The 15562-nt window shown below is 43.1% G+C and overlaps 1 protein-coding gene across 1 annotated transcript in view; it reads left to right on the forward strand.

The window, feature by feature from the left end:
• LOC136881833 (uncharacterized) overlaps positions 1–15562 on the forward strand; it is a 185978-nt gene that overhangs the window by 62117 nt on the left and 108299 nt on the right. The window lies entirely within an intron of this gene.

A 15562-nucleotide genomic window follows, 5' to 3' on the forward strand; every position in this document is an offset into this window, starting at 1 on the left:
GTCGATGTGTACTTTAATCAAGGACAAGGCCGCTTCCTTCCCACTCTTAGCCCTTTCCTATCCCATCGTCGCCTATAATATATATAATTTCGTGTGGCTATTTCTAGAAGAGTGCAGCCCTTGTAAGGCTGGGCGGCATCTGCCATATGTAGGGAACTGCGTGTTATTGTGGTGGAGGATAGTGTAATGTGTGGTGTGTTAGTTGCAGGGATGTTGGGGACAGCACAAACACCCAGCCCCCGGGCCATTGGAATTAACCAATGAAGGTTAAAATCCCCGACCCGGCCGGGAATCGAACCCGGGACCCTCTGAACCGAAGGCCAGTACGCTGACCATTCAGCCAACGGGTCGGACATCGTCGCCTTAAAACCTGTCTGTGTCGGTGCGACGTTATACCACTAGCAAAAAAAGAAGATCCTAATTCTGTGAAATTATTTACGACTTAGGCCTACTTACTTATCGTGTCCTATTAGTGCCGGGAGTGTCCGAGGACGTGTTCGGCTTGCCTGGTGCAGGTCTTTCTACCTGACGCACATTGGGGGCCTGCGCGTCTGTATGTGAGATTATGATAATGTGGTAGGGAAAGATGAAACCCGGTGTCGGTACGTACCCTACTCCTCTTGAATAATACCAAGGGGTCTGCTCAATGCTTTACGTCCCTATCCGACGGCCGAATCACCATCAACAGCATCATATTCCCTCACTTCATTTGAACACTGTGAAGAAGTTTAGATTTGAATCCAGGCTTTTGGTACGCAATCTAGTGATTACAAATTGTATACATCAACTTTCCTACCCTGCCGGCCTACATTCTCATGGTGATTTTTTTTCATCCGGGCTAAGTGGCTCGACGGCTCAGACGGTTGAGATGCTGGTCTTCCGACTCCAACTTGGCAGGTTCGATCCTGGCTCAGTCTGGTGGTATTTGAAGGCGCTCAAATACGTCAGCTTTGTGTCGGTGGATTTACTGGCACGTAAAATAAGTCCTGCGGAACTAAACTCCGGCACCTCGACGTCTCCTTAAACCATAAAAGTAATTACTGGGACGTAAAGCCAGCAACATTATCATATTTTTCTTTCGACCAACGGCATTCGAACCTGCTAACAACGGTGTCAGACCTTTATTTTAGAAAAGACCAAGTTAGCTACTGATAAGCAATCTGCCATTTGGTGACAGCCCTTAATGCAGATCAATTGTAAGTGATTGATGGGTCGCATGCGGCACGGTGCATATCCGCTCGGTCGCTATTGGCACGATAATGGCCGGGTCGCATCCGGCACGGTCGCATCTGGCACGTAACCCACAGTTGTACTGTATCCCCGACCAAATGTCTCTCGTCCAGGACTCTGCCCTTGAGGCGGTAGGGTAACCGAGGGACAAACCAACCCTGGAGGATAAACAGATTGAGAAAGAAACAAAGTTAAAAATATTAAACAAACTGCAGTGAAATTTATTTTCCTATTTTCAAGTTCCAAGGTAATAATAATAACAACAACAATAATAATAATACTAATAATAATAATAATAACGAAAGGCATAAAAATCTATAATGAAGTTGTATGTATATTTTACGTCCCAAGGACTATTTTTACCGTTCAGGGAGACGCCGAGTTCCCGGAATTTTGACCCACAGGAGTTAGTTTACGTGCCGCTAAATCTACTGAGGCGGAATCGAATCCGCAAATTTGAACTTGGAAGGCCAGCGCTCTACCAGCTGAGCTACTCAACCCGGCTCTAAGGTTATCTTTATTTACATAGAACACACTACAGAAGCAGGTGAACACGTAGTGAATACGTGCCAGGAAGGGCATCCGGCCGTAAAACAGGTCTGCATTCATAAATTGCCGACACCAACACACTGGGAAGAAAAAGATTATTATTATTATTATTCTTTCGAATGGGCCACCAGAGGACCACGTGCCAATTTCAATTCCTTCTTCTTTGTTCTTTCCTTTTCTTCCAGTACGCTTTCATCTGTTCACTATGTTTCTTCTTCTTCTTCTTCTTCTTCTTCTTCTTCTTCTTATTAATATTTGCCTGATCGGGGCTGCGTTATGATTTACCTTTGGGTTATTGCATGTTTTGGGGGATAATCACATAAACGGGTTTGTAAATGAACATTACAGATCTCTGCACATTTATTTTAGGGTATTTAGGGGTTATAGTAAGGATGTAAGGGAGAGGGCATATGTCACTTGTAAGACTCCAAATGTAGTATCGTTCCAGTGTATGGAACATCGCAAGGATTAGGGCCTACTTGAATTGACAACTGGAAAAAATCCAAAGAAAAGCAGCTCGATTTGTTTTGGGTGATTTCCGACAAAAGAATAGCAAAGAAGCGGCCGTGGCCTTAGGTATCGTTCAGGAAAAGAAGTGGGAAACCACGGAAAACCACTTCGAGGATGGCTGAGGTGGGAATCGAAATCGAATCCCCTCTACTCAGTTGACCTCCCGAGGCTGAGTGGACCCGTTCCAGCCCTCGTACCACTTTCCATATTTCGTGACAGAGCCGGGAATCGAACCCAGGCCTTCGGGGGGTGGCAGCTGACCACACTAACCACTACACCACAGTGGTGGTGGTGATGATTATTGTTTTAACAGGAAGTACAACTAGGCAACCATTGTCTATTCACACTAATCAGAGAGAAAAACAGTTATGGAGTATAATGGTAAAAAATGATACCCTGAACATCTTATTCAAGTTATCCAATGTCTGTACAAAAGGACGAGAATTGTGTTAGATCTAGGATACGAACTAACGGAGGAAATATTAATTAACCAAGGTGTACGTCAGGGATGCAGCCTCTTCAACACCATTCAATATATATACATGAATAGTCAGAAACTGGAAACGAACTGTGCACTCTGGGATAAAATTGAAAACAGGATGAAGATAAACTCCAGAAATCAATACGTCAGTTAAACACCATTTTGTAAAAGCTATCCAGAACAGAAACCAAATTATGGCATGGCGAGGGAAGTACCCTATCAGAGCGAAGATAGTGATTGTCAATCAACCAGCAGAACAAGTCTCAAATTTTAAGTACCTTGGTTGTGATATATCTTTTAATGATGATGACGAGGTGAAGAAGAAGCTTCATCGATTTCAATATATGTGTGGGACAGTTCGCCGAACACTGAAAGGAAAAGTAAGAGAAGATACTCAACTTAAATTCTATAAGACTACGGCTGTACCAACTTCGTTAATGGGTAGAATAAAACAACCTATAGGAACAAAATACAATCATCTGAAATGAGATTCCCAAGATCAGTGAAAGGATACTCCATAAAAGATAAAATACGAAATGAAGAGATAAGACAACGATTAAATATATTCTCAGGGAATGAAAGAATATTCCAAAACAGGATAAATTGAAAAAAAGAAAAGATCACTTTCTCTGAGGATGGATAACAAGAGAATCCCAAAACTTGTCCTGGAATACCATCCTACGGGAAATGATATATTGGTCGTCCTATGAAGAGATGGAATGAAATCTGAGGTCGGAACAGGTTATCGGCCTAATCCACGAAGAGAAAGTAATTAAGTAAGCAGAGAGAAAAATGGAAGGGATCCGACACTTCGAAAAATGAAGGTATCGGCCTAAGAAAGACTCCCTAGGGTTTGCAAACCTTAATAGCGTTGGGGTCGAAAAGAACATCCAACAGAGGCCGGATAGGATAGATGAAAGTGAGGAGCCTGGCACTAGTAAATGGAAGCAATGCCAGGATTCAGTTGAAGGCCCCGTGGTCGCCAACCCACGCTTCCAAGTTAAGAGCCCCTGCGGCCCCTTTTAGTCTGCTCTTACGACAGGCATGGGTTACCATGGGTGTTATTCTACCACCCCCACCCAGAGGAGGACCCTTACACCATAGAGGCGGACTGTTTTCTTAACATAGATTTATCTTTCAGTCCGTAGCATGCCACAGAAATCCACACCCCGGGAAATGCAGCTACAGAAACCCCTCCGGCACTAAACGGAATATGCTAAGTAAAAATACAGAAATACCTACATAAGACGTACTTCAGTTTTGGCTTAGAGAAAACGATTCTGCAATGATTCAGTTTCGGTGGGAGCGTCTACTCTGCAACACCGACAGAGCTGCAGAATGCGTGAACGAGCCGATAATCGATTGTGTTGTGACGTCATATGCACCTCACATGCGTGTGAACATCTCCTGTTTGGCATCAGCATGTTGAGTCTCTTAGGGCCCGGAAGTTGAAAATCTTTAAATTGCCTTAAAAAATGTGATCCAAATTCATTCATAATTTTAGTTTTTATTACATACTAGCAAAACCCGCATAACTTATATAAATGTATTGGGTTAGTCTTTTGTGTATTTTCTTTTGATTTATCGTAATAACACAGGTAATATTATGTTCACAATCAGCTGTTCTTGTATCTTGAATAGAAAACAACTCCTTGAACTGAGATCAAAGATTTTAATCGGAGAAATTTCTCCATTCACGTTGATACAACAAAAAATGCGAGTTTGGCGTGAACAGAGGTGAATTTCGTTTCTAAGATCAAAGGGTTTATGCAATCGGCCCTAGTAGCAACAAATCTCACACCCACTTTCCCACATACTCATTCCCAATTACCCTCCAGTCAGCATACAGATTTTAATTGCAACTACTTGCAGACAGAAAAAGCAAGCAAGATATTGTCTAATAAGAACGTTCTTCAGGGAGTGCAAGATGTGCACTCGTCATGGCCTCTAGGGACATAGGCCCTACCTACTTAGAATGGAGTTTCATAAGTGATCTGGGAGCCATTTTTGCGCTCACATTATTCATCTCAGCGACCCCGAAAACTATGGATTCTACATTAATATTTCACCCCCTTTCAACCCCACCCCTAGGGGTGCTATTCGGGATGAACTTGACTTAAACAGCATTTTGAGTGTCATAGTTCATCTCAGTGATCCCGAAAACTATGGATACGACACCAATATCGGTCGTTTTCGTTTACTTTTACATTTCATCCTCTCCCCTTGGGCTGGGAGGGGTGTCCTACCCCCACACTATTTGATAACAGCAGAAATAAGTTTTGAGGAACACATCATAATCTTCACATACTGTTGAGTAGGCAACCCGCTGATCGGACTTGTCTTGCGGTTTGCTTATCTTCCTCTATTTTATTTTTCACCCCTTAGTGCCAAACGACCAATCAGATTTCGTTCAAACCACTTCATAATCCCTCTCAGACGTAATAAGAACAAACTGTGAATATTTCAGCGAAATCGGTCCAGTTGTTTTTGAGTCTATTAGCTTCAAACATACCAACACCCAATTTGAATATAGATTTATGTTTAAAAGTGCAACACTCTGGTGGTATGCAACATAGAGTGCAAAAAAAAAAAAAAAAAAAAAAAAAAAGTGAAATACTTCTTTCAGAGTTATAATTTTATAGATTAACGTAACTGAAAACACGGAATTCCGTGTTTGTTAAAAAAATACGTGCAGAATTTAGAATGAATTATGTTTTCCACCTAGAATGAATTCAGCCAACCCGCAATGGACATCCTGGAGAAAGAAATTGTGATTAGTATAAATGGAATCATATTTGGCTTAACCACACTAGGTTACCTAGAAATTTGAATTCGGAAACCTTACCTCAGTTGGCCTTGCAGTATATTACACAAATTATCTCCAGGTTCTTACATGTAACGGACCGTCGGTTTTCAGACAGCACGTTGCGAAACACAGAGGACGATAGAAGAAAAGTCGTTAGCCGGTGGTAAGTAGTCGATGTATTTTTCTATTGTCCGTTCATTTCGTAACAGTGTTTAACGATTATTTTAGGTGACATGACTTCTACATCCGGAAAAAGGCGCTCGTGTAAAGAAGCATTCCTACAACGGGGTGTCACGAATCTTGTTGACAGGAATTTAGAAAAGCCTCAGTGTGTTCTATGTTATAAAGTTCTTAGTGCAAAGAGCATGAAAGCGAGCAAACTGTAACAACATTACGAGAAAGTTTACAAGGAGTTCGCAGATAAAGACATTGATTTTTTAGGAGAAAATTCTGTTCTAAAGTCTTCGTGCTTGGATTCCACAGGAAATGTACAAAATGCAACCGAACCCTGTCTTGAAGGTTCATATCAAATTGCTTATCTCATTGCTATGAAAAAAAAAAAAAACCACACACTTAAGGAGAGGAACCTTGTTTGTGTGAAGCACTGTCGCTCGTTATTGGTGAGCAACACGTGGCTAAGATTAATGAAATACAATAATTTAAAGTCGTATTTTAGAGTTGAGTAATGACATTTTGACAACCGTTATTTCTGAAATTAAAGGAAGTTCTAGGTTTGCGCTGCAATTGGATGAGTCAATCGATGTAGCTTCCTTCGTGTTTACAATTACCGGTATTTACTCGATACATTAAAAGAGGATACTCGTTCTGCTAGTCTTTGCCCATCACTACTTGCGGTGAAGAGGTATTAAGAATGTCAAAACAGTTTATTGAGGGAAAAGGACTGGACTGGTCAAAGCTAGCTGGCGCCTTCCATGATGGGTATTCGTTCGGGTTTGAAGCACTTGTGAAATAAGTTGCCCCTCATGTGTTATCTTATCACTGCTTGATGCACCGCTACGCTTTGGCTGTTAAGACGCTTCCTTCATATGTACCAAGCGAGTTGAGTGTCCTAGTAAAAATTGTGAAGTCAGCGCTAGAAATTCCAAATTATTGAAAGTTTTGTGCGATGAAGTTAGTGCCAAATTGTCCGACTCGTTGGCTGAACGGTCAGTGTACTGGTCTTCGGTTCAGAGGGTCCCGGGTTCGATTCCCGGCCGGGTCGGGGATTTTAACCTTAATTGGTTAATTCCAATGGCATGGGGGCAGAGTGTATGTGTTGTCTTCATCATCATTTCATCCTCATCACGACGCGCAGGTCGCCTACGAGCGTCAAACAGAAAGACCTGCACCTGGCGAGCCGAACCCGTTCTGGGATATCCCGCCACTAAAAGGCATACGACATTTCATTTCAGTGCCAAATTTAATGATCTTTTGTACCACACAGAGGTACGCTTGTTGTCGAGAGGGAAAGTTTAAACAGGGTTTATGAGTTTCATGAAAAAATAGGATTGTTTCCCGAAAACCAGACAACAGAAAAAGAAATAGAATTGTACAGTAATGATCATCTTCAGAAAAGGAGGAAGTGCTGCAACAAAGGACAAAATTAAATTTCAGAACAGAGACCTAAACATAACGAATTCCTTCAAATTCCTTGAAATAATCCTACAAACGACAATCAACTCCTACAGAATGCACATGAACGAAAGGGCAATAACAACCATCAAAGCGATATACAGAATTAAAGACCTTAAAAAAACAGCAATAGAGCTATTTCATGCTGCAATAAGCCCAATTGCCACCTATGGCGTTGAAATTATTTGGGAAAAGTTATCTGTGGCTGACCTTAAGGCTCTAGAGAAAATGAAAGCCAGATTTCTAAAGCGAGTATTAGGTGTACCTACGAACACGATGTCCAGATTAGTGTACGAACTTTGTAAAGAGCCATTCTATATTGAGGATCTAAGAATCAATCTAGTTCTGCCATTCACAAAGCAAAGCGCAAAGATAATTGAAGAGAGAAAAATGAAACGAGCCCAAATCGGGCTCGAATTCTATGCCACCGACGCCACGTTGGAGCGGAAATGGACAGAAGCCAAATAAGGATACCTTTTGCTACCACTTCTAGATGTGAGAGTTGTTTCTCACCATTGCAAAACAATTCCAACCTTCGCAGCTGCCTCTGTGGATCAGCGGTAGAGTGTCGGCCTTCGGATCCCAAGATAGCGGGTTCAAACCCGGCAGAGGTAGTCGGATTTTTGAAGGGCGGAAAAAAGTCCATTCGATACTCCATGTCGTACGATGTCGGCGTGTAAAAGATCTCTGGTGACACATTTGGTGTTTACCCGACAAAATTAATTAAATCTCAGCCATAGACGCCCAAGAGAGTTTCGGTTTACTCGGTCTGTCATCAAAACGGAACGTCGAAATTGATGAGCAGACAGCCAGATGGCGTCAAATTGAAATGTCTGCGCACGGTAGCTGAGGCCATACGATTATTATTATTATTTTTCCAACCTTCACATTAACTGTCATAAATGAATTAAGGAAGTACATTGAAATCGTATTGACGTATATTTTTGTGCAATTTAATGATTAATAAAGGGTATGCATGTGTTGTTTTCTTCGATAACATATTACTTTTACGGGGGGGGGGGGGTAAAATCAGTTTCCCTGATAGGTCATAGGGGTAACAAGACTGAAAAGGTTAGGAACGACTGTCTTAAAACAATAATCACCACCACCTCCACTGTTAGTGTTATACAGAGTGTATCATCAGGGAAGCTCTTCGTGTTATGTTAGGAACGACGGTGAGAATGAGGTTTCTTTACTTCCGGACGCGCGATTCAAATTGTCGAGCTCGCCGTGTTTGCTATGCGTCAGAGTAGGGAAGGGAGGGGAAGTGGGAAGTGGAGGACGCACAAGTCCTCGTTCGATTCGCACAGGATTTTCCTTGTCTCTTACAGGCAATATGCTCAGTTCGTTTACCCCCTGTGGGTGGAGGCGGTAGAAAAACACTCATGGTATCACCTCCGTATTGTAACAGGCAATTATAAACGCCACAGAGGCTGTCAACTTGGTAGCGTGGCTTGGCGACCGCGAGGCCCTTAGCTGAGTCCTGGTATTGCTTCCACTTACTTGTGCCAACCACCTCACTTTCATCCTATCCGACCTCCCTTGGTCAACTCTTGTTTTTTCTCCGACCCCGGCGGTATTAGAGCACTCGAGGCGTAGGGAGTTTTTCATTTTCACGCCCTTTATGGCCCTTCTTTTTTTTGCCGATATCTTCATTTTTCGACCTGTCGGATCCCTTCCATAGAGGATGCTTGTCTAGTTGAACTTCCTCTTAAAATAATAACGAGCGACTTGGGCGCGCAGCTGTGAGCTTGAATTCAGGAGATAGTGGATTCGAACCCCACTGCGGGAGCCCTGAAGATGGGTTTCACTCCAAGCAAATGCTGGGGTTGTACCTTAATTAAGGCCACGACCGCTTCCTACCCAGTCCTTTCCCTTTCATTTCCCATCATCGCCATAAGACCTATCTGTGTCAATACGACGTAAAGTGAATTGTAAAGATTAAAAAGATAAAAAATTCCAACAATAACCACCACCACCACTCTTAGGGACGGTGCTCTCTGTTCCGCACGATTATATTTTTCACACAGTTTCTCATGATGAATTATAGGGTTACGTACATTCCTGATATTTCTGGAGTCCCGTGCCAAACTATACGCCTATCACCTGTCTAGTCTGCGCTGAAATTAGTTTAACGAACAGGCCGTTTCCAATAAATCAAATAATAATATTTCAAAAACATGTGCTAATAAAACTCTCATGACGTCAAGGGAAGTTACTTGGCGTATAATCAACACTTGTCGCAGACAGCATGTGCAGCACCATTGGCACTGTTCCACGTAACTTTTGAAAAGGAAAAGAGACCGCCTCTATGAACGGCCAGAAGTGCACCCAAAAGTCAGAAAACAGATCATCAGGCGCGTAGTGTCCGTGGATGTGTTGGAAGCGCCGCTTCCGTTCAAATTTTAAATACTTGATTTAGAATTTGTATGCGATATTATAATTTCGTTTAACTTTCTCTAGTATCCGCATGCTGGCTAGCGCACAAACTTTCAATCCTCATTGCAAAATCGGCCGTCGGTGGGCCGAACTCCCGAGCCCCAAGATCTGATTCTGAAGTTACAGGCAAGATGACTGCTGTTTATTATTATTATTATTATTATTATTATTATTATTATTATTATTATTATTATTATTATTATTATTATTATTATTATTATTATTTACACCGTTATGCCCATCTCTGGAGCGCGATAGAACTTACTTAGCTGATCATCATCATCATCATCATCTGTTTACCCTCCAGGGTCGGCTTTTCCCTCGGACACAGCGAGGGATCCCACCTCTACCGCCTCAAGGGCAGTGTCCTGGAGCTTCAGACTCTTGGTCGGGGATCCAACTGGGGAGAATGGCCAGTACCTCACCCAGGCGGCCTCACCTGCTATGCTGAACAGGGGCCTTGTGGAGGGATGGGAAGATTGGAAGGGATAGGCAAGGAAGAGGGAAGGAAGCGGCCGTGGCCTTAAGTTAGGTACCATCCCGGCATTCGCCTGGAGGAGAAGTGGGAAACCACGGAAAACCACTTCCAGGATGGCTGAGGTGGGAATCGAACCCACCTCTACTCAGTTGACCTCCCGAGGCTGAGTGGACCCCGTTCCAGCCCTCGTACCACTTTTCAAATTTCGTGGCAGAGCCGGGAATCGAACCCGGGCCTCCGGGGGTGGCAGCTAATCACGCTAACCACTACACCACAGAGGCGGACTACTTAGCTGATGCTGATTTTATTCTCCGAAAATCTCCTCATTTGGGCACTGAACATTTTCCTCCGTTCCTCAGTCCATGATTTATTGGTCCTGGTATTCATTTTCTCAGCAAAATGACGGTTGTTGGTTGCTTTTTTGAATTGGAGTCGATCTTGAATAATTTCCTGTTTTTGCGAGCCTGTCATTGTTCATTCTGAGAATATGGCCATAGAATTTTAATCGCCTTTTCCTGATCGTGTCGGTGATCTTTATAGAATGCCGATAAAGCTTCCGAGTCTGCCGTTTCATCCAGATTCCCTCTAAGTAGACTGGACCAAAGATTTTCCTCTCTCTTTTCTCTATTGATCTGCCTCCGATGATCGTGGTTTCCGAGGCTTATACTGCTTCAATTGTAATGTCTTAATTTTGGGTTCCTGAATATTGATTTTTTGTTATATCTGTTGCAGGTGAGTCTGTAGGCCTCCTGTAATTTTGAAATCTTCTCCTTATTTGCTTCAGCATTCAAGCCTGATCGCACACTAGGTTATCTTCGTCATCGGATTCTGGGGGACCGAGTTCGTCATGCGGGTATTATTTTTTTAATATCGTTACGGCCTCATTGGGTCATGTTTATTTAGGTTTCCAACCATATTTACGTATCCTTGCCCACATATCCTTCCTTCTCTTAATATGAGCATTTCATCCGTCCTCTGATCAGGGAAGTCGTTTCGCTGGTTTGACCTCATCTTCAGGTACCTTTTATGTTTAAAGATGCTTCTATCGAGGACATCTTCTTCCGTTATCCCACTTAGCCTCAAATCATCTGGGTTTACATTTCAGATTCCAAACTTGTGCTAGGATCTCTTGCGTCTCTGCTGTCAGACATATGGAACACGTGACCGAAGAAAGTCAGCCTCCCTGTCCTGATGACATCTGTTACTTTGCCCACCTTATTATGCACTTCTTCATTTTTTCTGAGCTTTCATGTTCCTTCCTTTTTAATGGATCCTACGATCTTTCTCCTTACCCTTCATTCTAGTTTCCCCAGTTCTGGTTTTGAGGTTTTATTTCTCGAGCTCAGTGTTTCAGCTGCTTATACAATTTAACGTATTAACTTTATTGGCCACATTGGACCACATAAGGGAACCGGGAAATGTGATAGGCTCAAACATGTCCATTTTCGTTTTTGAGCTTAAAAAATCTCCAATCTTTCCTGAAGAATTTGGTGTATCAATTATAGCGCTGAAGTTCTATTTGAGGCTGAATAGCATTAGATGCCAGCTACCAGTCAAGCATTCTTTTTGGATTTTCCGTAAGTCATATTTTTCGTAAATTTGTGCTCCTTTTTATCGGAAACTATCACATCAATGTATTTAAAACTTGGTAGTCGCTTAGACACTGTACAGGATGAAGCGAAATTCGCGCACTCGGGAGTCGTAGCGCGACTCACATAAATATGATTGTAAATAAAGGGTACAGATCTCTGCACATGGTTATGAGGGTGTTTAGGGGTTGTAGTAAGGATGTAAAGGAGAGGGCATATAAGTCTCTGGTAAGACCCCAACTAGAGTATGGTTCCAGTGTATGGGACCCTCACCAGGATTACCTGATTCAAGAACTGGAAAAAATCCAAAGAAAAGCAGCTCGATTTGTTCTGGGTGATTTCCGACAAAAGAGTAGCGTTACAAAAATGTAGCTAAGTTTGGGTTGGGAAGAACTGAGAGAAAGAAGAAGAGCTGCTCGACTAAGTGGTATGTTCCGAGCTGCCAGTGGAGAGATGGCGTGGAATGACATTAATAGACGAATAAGTTTGAATGGCGTTTATAAAAGTAGGAAAGATCACAATATGAAGATAAAGTTGGAATTCAAGAGGACAAACTGGGGCAAATATTCATTTATAGGAAGGAGAGTTAGGGATTGGAATAACTTACCAAGGGAGACGTTCAATAAATTCCCAATTTCTTTGAAATCATTTAGGAAAAGGCTAGAAAAGCAACAGATAGGTAATCTGCCACCTGGGCGACTGCCCTAAATGCAGATCAGTATTGATTGATTGATTGATTGATTGATTGATTGATTGATTGATTGATTGATTGATTGATTGACTCCTCACATGCCAGCAATAAAAACTGTCTCTCACATAAGTTCGTCCTGCGAGTATATCCGGGAGAAAAAGAACGTTGAAGAGTAGCAATCTGGCAACACTGTAACCACATGTACGGTAACTACCTCTGTCAGCACATACCAGTCGCGTTGCACAGTTGGTGCAGCGAATAGAGAGTTTTGGGTTAGCATGCAGGAGGTCGAGGGTTCGATCCTGGGTTGAGGCGCACTTTTTTATTTGCTAATTTCCATCGGAAATTACATACTGTAATACAGTAAGACACCGTTTTCTTAGGTCATATGTATCCTACATTTACAAAATTTAGTAACGCTGAACACGTTGTAACGCATGTAGTAGATAAGGTAGGTAAGAGTTATTCTGCCCGAAGGCACGTCCGTACCTCCGCAGAGGTGTTTCTGAACCGGAGTTTACATGCGGTAGGGTGGCCAGTTCCTTTCCGCTCCTCCATTCCCTTACTCCCCACCAACAGCGCGTGGCAACCCATCCAACTCCTGACCACGCACAATGTTGCTTAACTTCGGAGATCTCACGGGATCCGGTGTTTCAACACGGCTACGGCCGTTGGCGTAGTAGATAAAGTGGTGCGAATAAATTCACGCCCACGACGTGGAACGGGCGTCTTTCTAAGCTGACCAATGAAAACGATTGTTCGTGCATTTCTAGGATCGTAGTATGTAAGTGCAAATGGTTTCTAGAGGACCCGCTGCAATCGCTGTTGACGATTAATATGCCAGATACCGTATCACCTGGACTACATTTACGAAATAAAAAACATACGCCTCAAACCAGGATCGACCCCCTCGACCTCCTGCATGCTAACCCAAAACTCTACCCACTGCACCAACTGCAAAGCACGACTAATATGTGCTGACAGATGTAGTTACCCTACATGTGGTTACAGTGTTGCCAGATTTCCACACTTCAACGTCCTTTTTCTCCCGGATATACTCGAAGGACGAAATTTGTGAGACATTTTTTTATTGCTGGCATGTGAGGAGTCGCGCTGCGACGCGCGAGTGCGCGAATTTCGCTTCACCCTGTATAGATCTGTTTGCGGAAGTAAATTTAATCAGATATCTTGATTACTGTCCGCCTCTGTGGTGTAGTGGTTAGCGTGATTAGCTGCCACCTCCGGAGGCGCGGGTTCGATTCCCGGCTCTGCCACGAAATTTAAAAAGTGGTACGAGGGCTGGAACGGGGTCCACTCAGCCTCGGGAGGTCAACTGAGTAGAGGTGGGTTCGATTCCCCCCTCAGCCATCCTGGAAGTGGTTTTCCGTGGTTTCCCACTTCTCCTCCAGGCGAATGCCGGGATGGTACCTAACTTAAGGCCACGGCCGCTTCCTTCCCTCTTCCTTGCCTATCCCTTCCAATCTTCCCATCCCTCCACAAGGCCCCTGTTCAGCATAGCAGGTGAGGCCGCCTGGGCGAGGTACTGGTCATACTCCCCAGTTGTATCCCCGACCAAGAGTCTGAAGCTCCAGGACACTGCCCTTGAGGCGGTAGAGGTGGGATCCCTCGCTACGTCCGAGGGAAAAACCGAACCTGGAGGGTAAACAGATGATGATGATGATGATGATCTTGATTAGTTCATGGAGACCAGGTTGATACTGAAACTTTTACAGAAAATGTCAATTTTCAACTAGGATATATTAAAAAATTATCAAATCCTGTAAATAATAGGGCAATAATTTTATTTCAGCACGTCAAAGAAAAAAAGATTTAAATATTACGCATGAAAAGTTTCTTGGGTCTGGTTTGAGTATTTTCTCAGAAAAATGTACATCAGTCAAGGGAATTTTTAACAATAGTTAAAAAAAAAACATTTTTTCATAATGTTCTTTCTGACACAAACTATTAAACACAGAAGCTTCATATTCTACCCAAATAGTGATGAATCCATTCTAAATATATTAAAATACCATTCAAGGAAATACTGTACCTACTTTAGTTTCTAAGATATGTAATTAAACATCGAAAGTTACTTTTTTCTATTATTTCACACTTCCGGTTCCCTTAAGTCGTTCGACGTTCATTTTCTTTTGAAGGTTGTACTGTTTGGTTCTTGTGATCTGTCCAGTAACCCCTTGTGGGTGGGATCGATAGAATAACACCCATGATATCCCCTGCCTGTCGTAAGAGGCGACTAAAAGGATTCCCAGGGGTTCTGAACTTTGGAGCGTGGGTTGGCGACCAAAGGACTCTCTTCTGAGTCCTGGCATTGCTTCCACTTACTTGTACCAGGCTCCTCACTTTCATCTATCCTATCAGACCTCCCTTGGTCAACTCTTGTTCTTTTCAGACCCCGACGGTATTACGTATGGAGGCCTACGGAGTCTTTCATTTTCACGGCCTTCGTGACTCTTGTCTTCCTTCGGCCGATACCTTCATTTTTCGAAGTGTCCGATCCCTTTTTTCCGATTTTCTTTCTCTGAATAGTGTTATATAGAGGATGGTTGCCCAGTTGTACTTTCTCTTAAAACAATAATCACCACCACCACCGGTTGAATGCATGGAAACAGGCTGTGCATTTTCGTATTATTTATTTGATCATAGTCTTGATGATAATTAATATGAAATCTCATAAATAATTAAATGGGAGGAATGCGTTCATTCATTGTCGTGAATGACAATACTGTACATGTGGCACGCAAGCAAGTTAATTACTGGCCCCGCTTGTAAGAGAGGTTTGGATGACCCTCATGTAGTCCGACGGCTCTGCACTGCGATCCACCAACCGAACAGAGGAGGGGTGGCACTACGCCTCTGCGTTCGGGAGACGGAGAGGGGCTGGCCCTTAGCGTCTGCTCTCCTGAGAGTGGTTTTCCGTGGTTTTCCATTCTCCTGCACTAAGGCGAAAGCCGGCACAGTTCCTAGTATAGGCCACGGTCGCCAATCCGCATATCTCCTCACCGTAACAAATCTCCTGGCCTGAGAGACGGCGTCACCGTCTAAGAGGTCCGCCTCCCCCTTCAGGGGAGGAATGAAAACATTGTAGTATTATTAATAGTACCCTTGTTTAGATCATCTCTCGACGTTGAATTTCATG

Source organism: Anabrus simplex, chromosome 10, assembly GCF_040414725.1.
Source record: "Anabrus simplex isolate iqAnaSimp1 chromosome 10, ASM4041472v1, whole genome shotgun sequence".
Classification (NCBI taxonomy): domain Eukaryota; kingdom Metazoa; phylum Arthropoda; class Insecta; order Orthoptera; family Tettigoniidae; genus Anabrus; species Anabrus simplex.